The 14772-nt window shown below is 57.9% G+C and overlaps 1 pseudogene across 1 annotated transcript in view; it reads left to right on the plus strand.

Annotated features, from left to right (window-relative positions):
• Positions 1-2040: 2040 nt before the first annotated feature.
• LOC309621908 overlaps positions 2041-14772 on the plus strand; it is a 97423-nt pseudogene continuing 84691 nt past the window's right edge. The window contains exons 1-7 of the transcript in view: positions 2041-2176; positions 2377-2752; positions 2832-3027; positions 4025-4082; positions 4189-4317; positions 4954-5092; positions 5306-5452. The product of the transcript in view is annotated as an uncharacterized misc_RNA (transcript). The remainder of the gene's footprint in view (positions 2177-2376; positions 2753-2831; positions 3028-4024; positions 4083-4188; positions 4318-4953; positions 5093-5305; positions 5453-14772) is intronic.

The raw sequence follows: 14772 nt of genomic DNA on the forward strand, positions 1-14772 counted from the left end.
TGTCTCTGGGAGGGAGTGAGGGAGATGGAGAGACGGAGGGAGAGGGAGGAGAGGGAGCGAGGAAGAGGGAGAGAGGGAGGGAGAGAGGGAGAGAGGGAGGGAGAGAGGGAGGGAGAGAGGGATAGAGGGAGGGAGAGATGTCTTTGTCTTTCCCTCCCTCCCTCTATCCCTCTCTCCCTCTCCCCCCTCCCTCTCCTGCTCCTTGTCCCTCTCCCTCCCTCTATCCCTCTCTCCCTCTCCCCCCTCCCTCTCCTGCTCCCTGTCCCTCTCCCTCCACCTCCTTCCCTCTCTGGAGAGGGAAGGAGGTGGAGGGAGAGGGAGAGGGAGCACGAGAGGGAGAGAGGGAGAGGGAAAGAGGTATAGGAAGAGCGGAACAGGGAAACAGGGACAGGGAAAGGGGGACAGGGAGAGAGGGAGAGGGAAAGAGGGAGAGGGAGAGGGAGAGCAGAGCAGGGAAACAGGGACAGGGAAAGAGGGAGGCAGAGAGGGAGATGGAAACGGGGAAAGGGAGGGGGGACGGATAGAGGGAGAGGGAGAGAGGGACAGGGAAAGAGAGACAGGGATGGAGGGAGGGAGAGAGGGACAGGACAGGGCAAGAGGGACAGGGAGAGAGGGAGGGAGAGAGGGAGGGAGAGAGGCAGAGGGAGAGATGGAGGGAGAGTGAGAGGCAGGGAGGTAGAGGGAGGGAGGGAGGGAGGGAGACAGAGAGGGAGACAGGGAGAAGGGCTGATGGGGGCTCCCTCCCCCTCCCATCCTCTGCCCACTGCTTTCTCTTTTTTCTGCTTCAACAAACACCAGGCGCCTTTCAGATCAGCCCTGAAGTCAACGTTGATGCTTGGGACGGCCTGACCTCCCCGCTGCCTTCCAGCCCAGGACCACAGCTGGGAGATGAAGTCTGCGGGGCCCTGGGGGGGGGCAGCGGCGGCGGAGGTGGTGGAGGCAGGCACCTCCTCTGACGCCCAATCTCTCCTCCTTTACGAGGCAGCCGCCAGCTCCCCTCCCTGACTCCCCAAGATTTGGGGCCATTTTAATATGTGTCGATAATGCCATGAGCTACTATTTAACTTTTCCACGAGGACCCATCTCCCGAAATGCAGTGGTTTTCAGGCTTGGCTGCACTAGAGAACCCCCAGGGAAAGGAGAGACGTCTGTACCTCCCTCTCTCTCCCTCTCCCTCCGTATCTCCTTCTGGCTCTCTCCCTCTCCTTCTGGGGTGATGCCCGATGAGCTCAGATTCGCAGATGTTCCCCCCATCCCCTCTCTGTGCCTTGCGTGGGGCCTGGGCCTTCTCACTGTGGCCCGGGAACAGCCTCGACATTCAGACATCGGTTCCTGCAAGGACACTTGCGTTTGGTCCATACCGCATGTGGCTGCAGTCTGTGCTTCTCCCGTTTAGCATCTTCAGTAGATGGGGGCTGTGCATGAGCCCTTCATCTTCCCCGCAGACACCACTGGTGCTTGCTCGGCCTCGCGGGTGATGTCCACGGGGGACAGACCTGTGTCCCCACCTTCTTGGGCTGCAGACAGGCCACGTTGGTCCTGTGGTGACTGGGGGCTCCCAGGAGAACCCCACCGCAGACCCAGAGAGGTGGCCCCAGAGAAGGTGGCGTACGCCTGGGGCCAGGCCTCACCAGCCAACCACGGGGCACCTGCAGCAACAGGTCTCTCGCCGTCCAGGGGCTGGGTGTTCGGGCGCCGTGGGGATGAGCTGCTGTCTGCACGGCAGCCAAGTTTGTATTGTTGAGCCCGGGGAGGCCCCTGGGTGGCTCCTGGAGAGCCTGGTCACATTTCTTCCTGCCCTTGGCCTTAGAGCTCATCATGGTTCACGCCGTTTCTGGTTCCAAAAGGACCTGTGTTCATAAAGACCACATGTTAGGACAGCACCAAAGTGTCTAGAAATCCAGGCCAGGAGGAGGAGGGAGGGGGTTTGGCTGTGCCCGCCAGTGGCCTGAGAGCCCTCCCACCCACAGAGACCTGGCCCGGGGCCTGTGGGGAGGGCGTGGCCCACGGTCCCCAGCGCTGGCTGTCTCTGGGTTCCAGGAGAACTGCGCGATCCTCGGGGAGCTGGTAAGGCTGCAGGCTCAGAAGTCCCGCCTGCTGGGATTCAGCACGCGTGCCGACTCTGTGCTGGAGATGAACATGGCCAAGACCAGCCAGGTGGTGGCCACTTTCCTAGGTAACCCCGCCTCCCCGAGTCCCAGTGGGGACGGGGGTCAGGTGGACCTTGACTGGACGTGGTGCTGCCTGAGACCCCACTGTGTCAGCCCTTGGGGGTCGCCTTCCCCAACCCTTCATTCTGCCTCGAGGGGCGTGGGGTGGGGGGCGGCTGGGCGGCTGCCACAGGGACATAGCTGAGCCTCTCCCCTCCGCCCGCAGATGAGCTGGCCCAGAAGCTGAAGCCCCTCGGGGAGCAGGAGCGGCCGTGATCCTGGAGCTAAAGAAGGCTGAGTGCCAGAGGCGGGGCCTGCACTTTGACGGGCCCATCAACGTCTAGGACCTGCGCTACTACATGAACCAGGGGGAGGAGACGCGCTACCACGTGGACCAGTACCTGCTCAATGAGTCCTTCCCCATGCAGGTGGTCACGCGCGGGCGGCTGGGCATCTCCCAGGAGCTGCTGGGGCTGACCTTCGACCTGGAGGAAGGCGCCAACATGCGTCACGAAGATGAAGATGTGAGGCTCTACACGGTCTGGGACGCGGCCTCGGGCAAGGTCATCCATCAGCAAGTTCTACCTGGACCTCTACCCTCGGTGCATGCGTGGGGGAACCTGTCGGCCGTGGGCCGGGGCTCCTCTGTGGTAGCGGGGCCTCACCCGCGTCCCTCCCCAGGGAAGGGAAGTCCGGGCACATGGCCTGCTTTGGCCTGCAGCCGGGCTGCCTGCAGCAGGACGGGAGGCGCCAGATTGCCATCGCGGCCATGGTGGCCAACTTCACCAAGCCTACGCCCAACCCGCCCTCCCTGTTGCAGCATGATGAGCTGGAGACCTACTTCCATGAGTTCTGGCAAGCGATGCACCAGCTCCGCTCCCAGGAGGGTGCAGGCGAGGGGCTGAAGGCAGGGGGCGGGGAGGGCCCGGGGTCTCCCGTGGTCCTCAGGCAAGCCCTCGCCACGGGATTCTTCCGCTGATGTCACCCCGCACGAGGCGACGCCCTTGGTGTCAGTTTCCATCATCAAACCCCACGCACTGGGCGCGTAAACAACGGAAGTGGATGTCCTCGAGACTCTGGAGGCTGGAAGTCCCAGATCAAGGAGTCAGGACTGGTTCCCTGCATGTTAAATACAGGTATTCAAGAGTTGCCTTTAAAAAAGACAAAATAGAAGAAAGGAACGTTGCATGCAAGGCTGGTGACAGGCGGTGATGAGAACAAGAGGTTAGGCTCTGGGGCCGGGAGCACCACGCCCTGTGAGGCCCTGGGGCTGCTGCCAGTCTCGGTGGAGGCTCAGCAAGTCCCAGTGACTTCCCAATGTGGGGGGGGTCCCCAGATGAGTGTCTGGGCCCAGGACCCAGTGCTCGTTCAGTCTTCCTGCAGTCAGCCCTTCGTCCTGAGAGCGATGCTCTCACAGACTGCAACCGGAGCGCGTGGGGACACTTTACTGAGCTGTGCAGCCGTCACTACTGCCCTGTTCTGGAACATTTCCCTCACCCCAAAAAGGTCCCTCACGCCCTTAGTTATCATTCCCTCCCCTCCCCTGTCCCTGACAACCAGGAACCCACTCTGACTCTGTGGATCTACCTGTTCTGGACGTTTCCCCTCAGTGGGGTCACACCCTGTGTGTCCTTCTGTGTCTGACTTCTCTCGCTGAGCACCGTGTTCTCACGGTGCATCCACGTGGCAGCGAGTGGCAGGGCTTCACACCTTTGCGTGGTCGAGGGCCGGAAAAAAGACAAACGAAAAGAAGGGCACGTTGCCTGCGACTCTGGTGACAGCCGGGGATGAGAACCAGAGGGTAGGCTCTGGGGCCGGGAGCGCCGCACCCTGTGAAGCCCTGGCGCTGCTGCCAGTCTCGGCGGGGCACGGGCAGTGCCGTCCCCCAGGAGCTGCTGGACAAGCTCATCAAGTCCCGGCTGGCCAACCCCCGTGCGGCCGGGCCGAGGGAAAGGAAAGGGGCTCCCAGACCGCCCGGCTGGAAAGCACGGCCTGGACACAGTGCCAGCGCCCCCCTCTCCTTCCTCCCGCCCTCCAGGCCTCTTCAACCTGCGCCAGATCGTCCTGGCCAAGGTGGACCAGGCCCTGCACACGCAGACGCCCTCGGACCCGGCCTAGGACAATGCCCGCCTCTGCCAGGAGATCCTCAGGGTCCCAGCCACGCCAGGTAGCCAAGCACACGCCGGGCCCACCTTAGCGGTCGGTTGGCGGCTACTGCCCAGTTCAAGAGGATCCTCTGGTGGTGTGTGAAGGGGGACCGACTGACGGGCTCTGGTCGAGGCCTGCTGACCTCTGGCCTCTTCCTGCCTGGGTTCCTGGGCTGGTCCCTCCAGCTGTGGCCCGCGGAGTCCGAGGGTGGGCTGGGCGTATCTGCACGTGCTTTCTGGAGAGCCTGGAAGAGGCAGGAGAGGGCTTCATACCCCGGACGGAACGCGTCGACGAGGTTTGCCCGTGCGTGTCGGTGCGGAGACGCAGTTCACTCCCTCGTGAGCGCTTTAACCCGCGCTCTCCCCGTGCTGGAGGGCGAGCCCTGACTCATCCCTCGGAGCCTCGGGCAGCTGTCCCTGTAAGAGGCTTAGGGGTGAACCCTCGTGAGCTTCAGCAGAAAGTCGGCAAAGATTGATTTGTGTCCCTCCACTGAGTTGCCCGCAAGGTCCCCGTTTTCTAGAAGTGTTGGGCCAATACTCCCTCTAGTGGCAGGGGACTCAGACAGGGCTGCTTTGAGGCCCCAAGCTCTGGGCTCTGGGGAAGGGGCACGGAGCGGCCAGGGGGCCGGGCAGGAGCCTCTCCGCGTGTGTCCCAGGGACCCACCTGCCTGCGACCTTCGGCCACCTGGCAGGAAGCTATGACGCCCAGTCCTATGGCTACCTGTGCAGCGAGGTGTACTCCGCGGACACGGTCCACACACTCGTTTCAAGCAGGAGGGCGTCCTGAGTGGCAAGGTGAGAGGCCGGCCTGCCGTGCAGACCAACACGGAGGTCCTTGGCCTGGGCCTAGATGCTTGTGCCGCCCGCCTGGGCCTGCCAGGCTCTGAGGGCCCTGCCCAGAACCCCCTGCTCCCCTGCCCTTTGTTGAGTCACAGCAGAGGTGGCCACACCCACACCCTCCGTGAAGGGGGTGCTCCACCCTCCTGCAGCCCCGCCCCCTCTCCTCAGGTTGCCATGGACTACAGAAGCTGCATTCTGAGGCCAGGGGGCTCCGAGGATGCCAAGGGCATGGTGAAGCTCTTCCTGGGTTGTGACCCCATGCAGGACGCCTTCCTCCTGAGCAAAGGGCTGCAGGTTGAGGGCTGCAAGCCGCCGGCCTGCTGACGGCACGGGGTTTTGCCCCCCCAGGCGGGCCGGGTGCCTTAGCGCCCCGTCGGGGCGGGGGAGGGGCCGTGTGTCCTCCCAGCCCCCGAGTCCCCGGCGGCCGGCCTAGGCCAAAAGTCTCCACCTGGAAGTGTCTGGAAAGCCTGGCATCAAGGCTCCCCCTTGTTGCACTAATGCAATCCCTTCCTGGGGAGCTTTCCTGGTAACAAAACGGTTCTTTGAAAACGCAGCCATTAATAAAAAAGACTCTACTCCTGGTCTCTGCCTGCCGTCCCTTCCACCACAGGAGTGGCATGGGGGCCGTCACACTGGGGGGAGTTCTGACCTTGGTCGGGGATCAGCCCTGGGGCCGTGGTGACGCGTCTGGGTCACTGGGAGACGGCTGAGCTGTGGGGTGAGTTCAGACGGGGATGGTGCCCCGCACCCTGACCGGGCAGGCTCTCCAGTGAGGGGGTGTCAGTTTCCTGCCGGCCTCTCGCCCGTCACTGTTTGGCATCTCGGGGGCTGTGACTGGCTGGAGCTGGTTCTGGCGGTGGGCACAGCTGCGGGAAGCCCGGCTGTGGCTGTCCCTGTCCCCGTGTCCTGTCCTCCTGCTCACGGCCGGCCGGCTGGCTCCCTCTGGTCATCGGCAGCTGCTGAAGTCTGGACCACAGCAAGGGGCCGCCTTCCTGGGTCCTAGCAATTCTTCCCAAAGGCCTTAGGGATGTGTTTTGGTGGCAGTAGGAATTCAGAGAGGGTGCTGCACCACTGGAGCGGTAGGGTGGCTCTGGACCGTCCCGTGTGTCCTTCCCTGGCCTTTGAGCTCCTTGGGAGCCCTGCCTCCACAAAGGACGCCAGGCAGCGGAACGAGGGCGCGGGCGGCACCCCGACCTTCTCCCCGTGGCCCAGGCGGGCAGGCCGTGCCACGCTCTGTCCTCCCCTCAGCCTGCCCGCCCGTTCTGTTGTTATTTTACCGAAGAGGACACAGACATTCAGAGAGGCTAGGGTCCATGCCTGAGGTCTCATATCCAGTAAGTGTCAGAGCCGGGGTTTGAACCCAGACAGCCTGTCCCGGAGACCGCGCCCTTACCTCTACACAAACCACCTCCTGGTTCCCTTTATTAGCACAAGACTCATTTCCCTGACAAGCCCAGGCCCCATAAAGGCAACCCTGCCTCCCCCACGTGACCAGCCCTTGCCAACTACTCACCCCAGTGGCAGAGGGACGAGCCACACAGGGGACCCGCCCATCTTGGCCATGGGGACACAGACACCCACTCACACCCAGAAGGACCTCCTCTTTACCTTAGGCCACACGCCCATGCCGAAGGAGCTGCTGTCTGCCAGCTGGTGCAGGTACAGTTCTGTCCTGGAAACAGAGAAGGGACCAGAAGTAAGGGAGGACCCACCCACACCAGTGGCCTGGCAGGGCAGGTGGGCATCATGGCACGGGGCTCCACAGAGTGCCCCAGGTGGCCCCGGGGTCTGCCTCAGGCCCTGGCCCTGCCTCCCGAATATTCCTCACTTGCTGCCCTCAATGGGCCCTTCTTAAGTGAAGGCCTTCCAGAAGCTTCCTTACTCCTCAGTTACCCTGCTCTGAAAACTGGGAGTTTCCTCCCTAATCTGCCCTCTCTCCAAAGGGTAAGGTGCCCCTCTGGCCTTAGCCAGGAGGCTCAGGACAGGTTGGGCCTGCCCTTCAGACGGGGGTGGAAGGCAGGAGACAAATGATGGGGGACGCAGAGGCAAATTGAAAATTATCACCCCTCGCCTGGGGTGAGCACTCCCTGGAGCTTCACTAGATAGAACCTTACTCATTCGTTCAACAGATGAGGAAACCAAGGCTCAGAGACAGGGAGCCACATGTCCAAGAATTCCCAGGAGTCAGCGAGGGGCAGAGATGACTCCCTGGGCCACCTCCCCCAGAAGGCCCTCCCAGATGAGTCTTGTGGCTTCTCTGCTGTTCCACCTGGTGCCTCCTCGCCCTGAGCTACCTCAGGTGCACCCAAGGCTCTCACAGAGTTTAGGAGCTTCTGGAAGATTTGGGGTCTGCTGTTCCTTGCCCACCTCCCACGCTGCTGTCAGAACCTGTACCAAAATGTCACCGTCACAGCAGACATCCACCACCACCCCCCAGCGTGTATAAAGAGCCATATGTGAATTATCTCACTTAATCCTGTAAGGTCAGCAGTCAAGGTACTATTTCCACTTTACAGAGGAAGAAACGGAGGTTCAGAGCAGGTGACACCTGGCCAGGTTCACCCAGCCCAGGAGCAGTACCAGGCAGCAAGAATCAGAGGCCAGATTCCTAACCACTGGGCTCCACTGCCTCTCACCTCTGGGCAGAGGCAGGGCTGGGGCCCTGGAGAGCGGAGGCCCTTTGTCTCACTGCCCTCGGCTGTCCCTGCTCAGCCCAGTCGCTCACCTGAGAGCCAGGTCCAATCCGGATAGCATCTGGGAGAAAACCTCGAAACTGCCTTCCCCTTCCAGCTGCCGGGCCACGTGGCTCTTCTCCAACAGCATCGTCTGCCAGGGGAGAGGACAGGCGCCGGTCAGCACGAGGCCCCGCTAGGCTGCCCGCACACCCCCACCAACCCCCAGGCCCACTCTTCGAGGCAGCACCTCAGGCCCCAACTTGGCTGGACGCCTCCAAATCAAAACGTGCCAGGCCTTTGTCTCACTGATTCAGAGTCCACGCAGGCAATCAACGAATGCAACGGGCTCATTCCGATGAAGGAATCCAAGGGTACTAACAATTAACCCAGAGCCGCCCTCCAACACACTCTTATGCAACCGAAGCCCTTAATAACTTGACCCACATGGTGATGCACGGTAGACTTTCAGGGCCGGGACAGAAAGGGATTTATCGTGCACCAGCGAGTCTGGGTATTCTCCTAGCTCCGCATACAAACAACCCTTCTAATAACCTAATCCTGTTTTCTGTTCAAACAGAATGTTGGCGGGGGCGTGGGGGGGGGGAAGGGGAGGAGCCAGGTGATTTCAGAGAGAGGAACAAACAGGCCATGTGCCTGTCACACACGGGCTGCCGCAGAAGGCCAGCGAGCGCCTGTTTAATTTCAGCTTACGCTTTTAAGACCCAGCTAATGAGCGGCTGAATTATGTATCTACTCATGAATATTTCATCCCTGTGATACTCCGAGGCACAGACGAGCTGGCCTGCTCCGGGAGGAGATGTCTGGGCACTGAGTGAGGTGGGGAGGAGCTGGCCTTGGCCTGGGGAGCGATGACCATTTAGACACATTCCAGGGTCCCAGCTGGAGGCGTGGGCCCTGCTGAGTGGGGCTGAGGCTACTGCAGCCCCAAAGAGCCCCCTCTCCCTCCCACCCAGAGGCCTCACCTGGAGCTGGGCGGCCGTGACTCGGCCTGTGGCGTTCAAGTCCAGTGACATCACCATGGAGCACCGGGTGGCACGGCGGCTGTGGCCGGTGAACACGGAGCCAAAGGCCCGGAGGACAGTGAAGGTGGCTCGAATCTTCTCCACTGGTGGGACACAGACAGGGCATCACCCGTGGCCCGGGTGCTGCCACCCCCACCTCTCACAGGACCCCATTCTGGCCCCAGGCCCCAGCAGGGGCCCCTCCACTCCCCCAACTCAGCTCTAAGCCACACCTCTTCCGCTGCTGGGCTGGCCCTGTGCTGCAAGCAGGGGCGCGGGGTGAGCAAGAGTGAGCCCAGAAGGGGAGATACACACACCTAGGATTGGTACGATCTGAGTGACAAGGGCTGCCCTAGGGCCTCCTGGGCCTGGTGGAGTCTAGGAGGAGGGCAGAGCATTAACATTCTTGGACCTGCTCTCGGGGAACGCCCATCACAGCCAGCTCAAAAAGCCCAGCAGTCCCAAGCTTTTTAACATAACTATTTAACAAGCACCCACTATGTGCTAGGCACCTGGATACAGCCTAGCCTGACTTCCACTCCCCCAACACACACTTTCAGCAGATCTACATTCTGGGAGGGCCTCTCCTTGCTGTATCCCCAGCTCCTCACAGGGCTCTAACCTGGGCCAGGTGCAGAACAGGTGATCAATAAAGCATTGGAATAAGCCCAGTGGAGAAGCAGGATAGTACAATGGTTAAACAAGCTTGAATATGGCCTCTCCCCGTTGTTAGTCACCTGATTTGGAGCGAATAAATTAACCCCCCTGTGCCTCAGATACCCCATCTATAAGATGGGGGTAATAATAGTACTTACTTACCTCATGTGGTTGCCACAAAGACTAAAAGCTTTAATAATGTAAAGTGCTCAGAACATGCTCCAAATGTGGTGGTGTTAGTATTGTTTGTTATTATTAGAAAAGCAATACTGCCTGGGCCATATATTCTCAGCAGGGGGAATACTGCCCCCAAGAGGGCAGAAACTGATTCTTGAGGATGGGGGCAGTTTTCCTTTCTTATGTATAGAATAGAGCACAGATACACACACACACACACACACACACGTCTGTGTGTGTCTGTATATATATACACACATACACACACACTGCATAAACAAATATATGGTGAATCTATGGCATTAACTTTTCATGGTGGGAGACGATTAGGAGAAAGAACAACTAAAAAGGCTCCTCAGAGGGGCAACAATACATTGAGAACACTGGCCCAGGGGTAACAGCTCTGGAGCCAAACTGTCTGTGTTTGAATCTCGGTGCTAGGATGTATGAGCTGTGTGGCCTTGGGCAAGCTGGTTAACCTCCCTGCGTTTTAATGGCCTCATCTATAAAATTCAAATAATAATAATGTCTACCTTATAGGGATGTTTTAAATAATAAATAAGTTAACCTGCTTGGAATAGAGCCTGGCGCGTAAGTCCTCAGCAAGCATTTACCACGATCCCCATCAATATTGTAATTATTATCACCAACTGACACTATTTTTTATTGAAGTATAGTTGATTTACAATGTTGAAACTCTTTCTTTAATGCCCAGCTCAAACATCATTTCCTCAAGGAAGCCCCCCGGCCCCTTCTCTGTGCTCCCTCCGCCTCTCCCCTCCCCAGCTCGGCCAGCAAGCGGTGCAGAGCACTGGAGTCTGGCACAGATGAGCAGCTGAGTCTCCCTTCCGGCTGTCAGTGCCTCCTTGTCTTTGTTTTTACTTATCGGGTCCTCTGCACAGTCCAGTGGGCTGTGCGCTGCACAAGGACACCACACCTAAGGGCACAGCATTTATATCAGATAGCCATAGGCCTGTATACTTATTAGGATGATGGCCCAGAACGTGGTGGTCAAGTGTTTGGTTCTAACAATGTCAATGCGTGACGACGGTTCCACATGTGGCAGTGAGTGTCTTAGGCAAGGAGTACCTGTTTCTAATTCACACAAAAGTACCCAACAGACTAGGGGTGGCCCTGCCCAGAAGCCAGCACAGGGTCTGCACACAGGTGCTCAGTGAACGCTAGCTGAGCAGATATAAGAAAGAGCCGCCCAGCACCCCCTCTGACTCTCCCTTCCCTTCCCCCACGCCACCGCCCCCACCACGTCCCAGCTGCACGTCACCTGGAGACCACTGTACCTGAGACCCTGCCATCCACACTGCCTGCCATCCCCACCAGGTGCTCCAGGACCTGCTCGCAGCAGGTGGTCTTGCCAGCACCGCTCTGGCCCAGGGCCACGATGCTCTGGTCCCTCTGCTGGCTCAGCAGAGCCCAGTACGCCCGCTGGGCCAGGGAGCCAACGTGGGCGGGTAGGCCATCCCAGCAGCTCCTGGGCACCTGCAGGAAGAGCGCCGGCATCAGCCTTCCCACCCGGCCGGGGCCCAGGGAGCACTCCACAATGCTCCAACCCGGCCTCAAGCCCAGATCCACGTCCATGCCTCCCATCCTACTCCAGCCTTGTCAGAGACGTCGTGCATTTTTCTGGGGAGAGCCCAGCCTGGAGATCTAGTCCTGCCACTGGCTCGCTGTGAGTCCTTGGGCAGCCTTGGACCCTGCTCTGAGCCTGGCCTCTTCTTCAGCCAATGAGAGGCTTGAACTAAAGCTGCATTAGCTCATGGGGCTCATCTCACTTGCTACACAAAGGACTGGATCGTACCTGTCTGAAATGAAGCAGGTGGATAAAATGGCTCAATTGATGAGTGACGTCTGCCATGGAAACAGAATGGGGCATGGGGGAATTGGCGGTACGTGTGCTATGTATTTGCTATAACAGATTTAGATACCGGAAGCCCCTTTGACTTCATTCATTCATCCATCCATACATCCATTCACTCAGTAAAAAAAAAAAAATTCATTGAGTGTCTACTACATAGCAGGCACTAACCCAGGCACTGGGGGCACAACACTACTCAAGGCGAATAAAGGAAATCTCTGCCAACCGTGAGGAGATATCATTATACACCTATTAAGATGGCTAAAAAACCGGTTTTTAATTTTTTTTGACACACTACCAAGTTCTGGTTAAGATGCAGAGCAAGTGGAATTCTCCCACAATGCTACACAATACAGCCACTCTGGAGAACAGCTTGGCAGCCTCTTTTACAGTGATACGTACACTCGTCATACAACTGAGCAACCCCACTCCTAGGTATTTACCCAAGAGAAATGGACATTTGTGTTCACCAAAAAACCCTCTGTCACTGGTTATATTGAGTAGGTATTCAAAATCATCAACAACCTAGAAACAACCCAAATGTCCCTCAACTAAAGAACTAAGATAACCAACCACCCTGGTTTTAGCACTGAAAGTCCCATGTCCCAGAAAAACCATTCCCTCCCACGGAAACCAGGACAACTGGTCCCCCTCCGAACAGATAAACAAAGCTGTGCAATAAAATACAATAGAATAAAAGAACTAACGGCTCACAGCTGCAACAATATGGGTGAATCTCAAATGCGCTGTGCATTGTGATAAGTGGAAGAAGCCGATTCCAAAGGTTACACGCAGTACAATCCCATTTATATGACTTTTCAGAAAAGGCACAACTAGGGAAAAGGGACAAAAGAACAGATTAGTGGCTGCCCAGGGCGGGACATGGGGGAGGGGATGACCACAAGGGTATGGAGAACTTTTGGGGGTGATGGGAACTGTCCTGTAATTGACGGCAGAGACAGTTTCACAACTATACGTGTTTGTCAAAAACTTACAGAAGTGAACACTAAAAAGGGTGACATTAACTGTATGTAAATTATACCTTAATAAACCTGACTTAAGACAAAAAAAGCCCTGCCTGTAGAGCTTGCTTTCCTTTGGGAGAAGACAGATGATAAAAAACCAACTAATTAAATTATACTCAACGGGAGTCATTTGAAAGCCATGAGCTTGGATGAGATCACCAAGGAAGTGGGCGTTTAAAGAGGGAGACAGAAGAGGTGTAGGGATGGGGCACCCAGACTTGGAGAGATCAGGGACCAGCAAAGGAGGCTGAGAGGGAGGGCCAGCGGGACAGAAGGAAAACCAGGAGAGCGGAATTCCTGAGCTGCGGAAGGGAGTGATGGCAGGAGGAGGGAAGGACCAGCCCCTGAAGTGCTGCTGAGGGTCAAGTCAGAGGAGGCCGGAGAATTGTCCACTGGGCTTGGCAGCATGGAGGTCACTGTGACCTTGACAAATGTCTGCTTAGCGTGGTTTTCAGGGAGAACGGAAGAGGGCGGTGGAGGTAGTGAGGGCAGTAGAAAGGCACCAAAGGGAGCAGGGAAACGGGCCTGGCTGGAGGAGGACCTTGGAAGCCCAGGATGCTAAGCGGGTGACAAGTGGGCTAGCATCCACCCTCCCAGTGGCTTGGCAGGACCAGGGGCACAAACTCCGGTGTGGCGGCCCTCCCCCTCCCCGAACCCCCAGCCTGGGGCTAAGGAGCACCCCCAGTGCACTGTTGGCCTTTCCTACCCCGAGGCCCCCAGGAACAGCAATGAGTCCCCATCCTGACACAAATCAAAAGGCTCACAGACCTACTAGAGAATGGACCTGAGGATATGGGGAGGGGGAAGGGTAAGATGTGACAAAGTGAGACAGTGGCATGGACATATATACACTATCAAACGTCAAACAGAGAGCTAGTGGGAAGCAGCCGCAGAGCACAGGGAGATCAGCTTGGTGCTTTGTGACCACCTAGAGGGGTGGGATAGGGAGGGTGGGAGGGAGGGAGATGCAAGAGGGAAGAGATATGGGAACATACGTATATGTATAACTGATTCACTTTGTTACACAGCAGAAACTAACACACCATTGTAAAGCAAGTATACTCCAATAAAGATGTTAAAATAAATAAATAAATAAAAAAGGCTCAGCAGGACCCCAAACCTGGCAAAGTAGGACAAGCCGCCACACTGGCTGGACACAGCCTAAGGGAACGCAGCGGGCAGGGGGTCCTGAGGTCCGAGCCTCGGAGCCACCTGCCGCTTTGGAAACATAAAGTTCAAGGGCCAGGCTATCCCAATCGTCAGCCTTCTCAGGCCTGCAGGGGAACAGGGAGGATTCTGCAGACCCAGGCCCCACAGTCACACACAGGTACCCCCTGCATGCTTGCACACGGGCATGCTCAAGGGCACACGCACCCAACAGCTGCAGAGGCCTCTGCACACAGGTGTGCCCATCTACACCCCACGCAGTCACAGCACACTCACCCCAAAAGAGGCCTGCACCCCCAGGCACGCACCCAGCTCCCAGCCACCCGGCAAGCCCAGACCCCCAGTGAGAGAGGCCCCCAGCCCTGCCTGGAGCCCTCCTAGCCCATCTTCAAGGAGGCCTCAGTCCCAGCCTCACCGCAGGTCTCTGCTCCCACCTGGTGGCCATTTGAGGAACCAGAGGGGACTCAGCCAAAGACAGAAGGAAGCTGTGGGTGTGGGAGGCAGCGTGACTTGAGGGGGACCCACGCCCACCGCAGGGTTACAGGGGCTTAGGGGGATCACGGGACTCAAGTTCCTCCTACCAGGTTGGGTCCCAATCCCCGCACTTTTAGGCTCTTTGACCCAGGCCGTGTAGCAGACGCCGCAATCGAGGACAGTCACGGTCGAGAGAACTGGGCTTGCGGAGAGACCTGTGACAAACACCCCTCCCAGGGGCCCCTAAGGAACCAGAGCAGGCTCTCGGGGCCTTGGGCTGCAGTAACAGAAGCACAGCCTGCCTGGCAACGGAGGGGAGAGTGCAGCGTCGCCCTTCCAGGCTAATGAGAACCTACTGTATAGCACAGGGAACTCTACTCAATGCTCTGTGGTGACCTAAATGGGAAGGAAATCCAAAAAAGAGGGGATATATGTATATGTATAGCTGATTCACTTTGCTGTACAGCAGAACTACGCTCAAATAAAATTAATTTTTTAAAAAAGGTGCCTTTTGTTATGTTAATGAGGTGACTTTTGGAAAGCCAAATATATATGAGATGACCAA

The sequence above is a fragment of the Balaenoptera borealis genome (assembly GCF_965194805.1).
Source record: "Balaenoptera borealis genome assembly, contig: HAP1_SCAFFOLD_1162, whole genome shotgun sequence".
Lineage (NCBI taxonomy): Eukaryota > Metazoa > Chordata > Mammalia > Artiodactyla > Balaenopteridae > Balaenoptera > Balaenoptera borealis.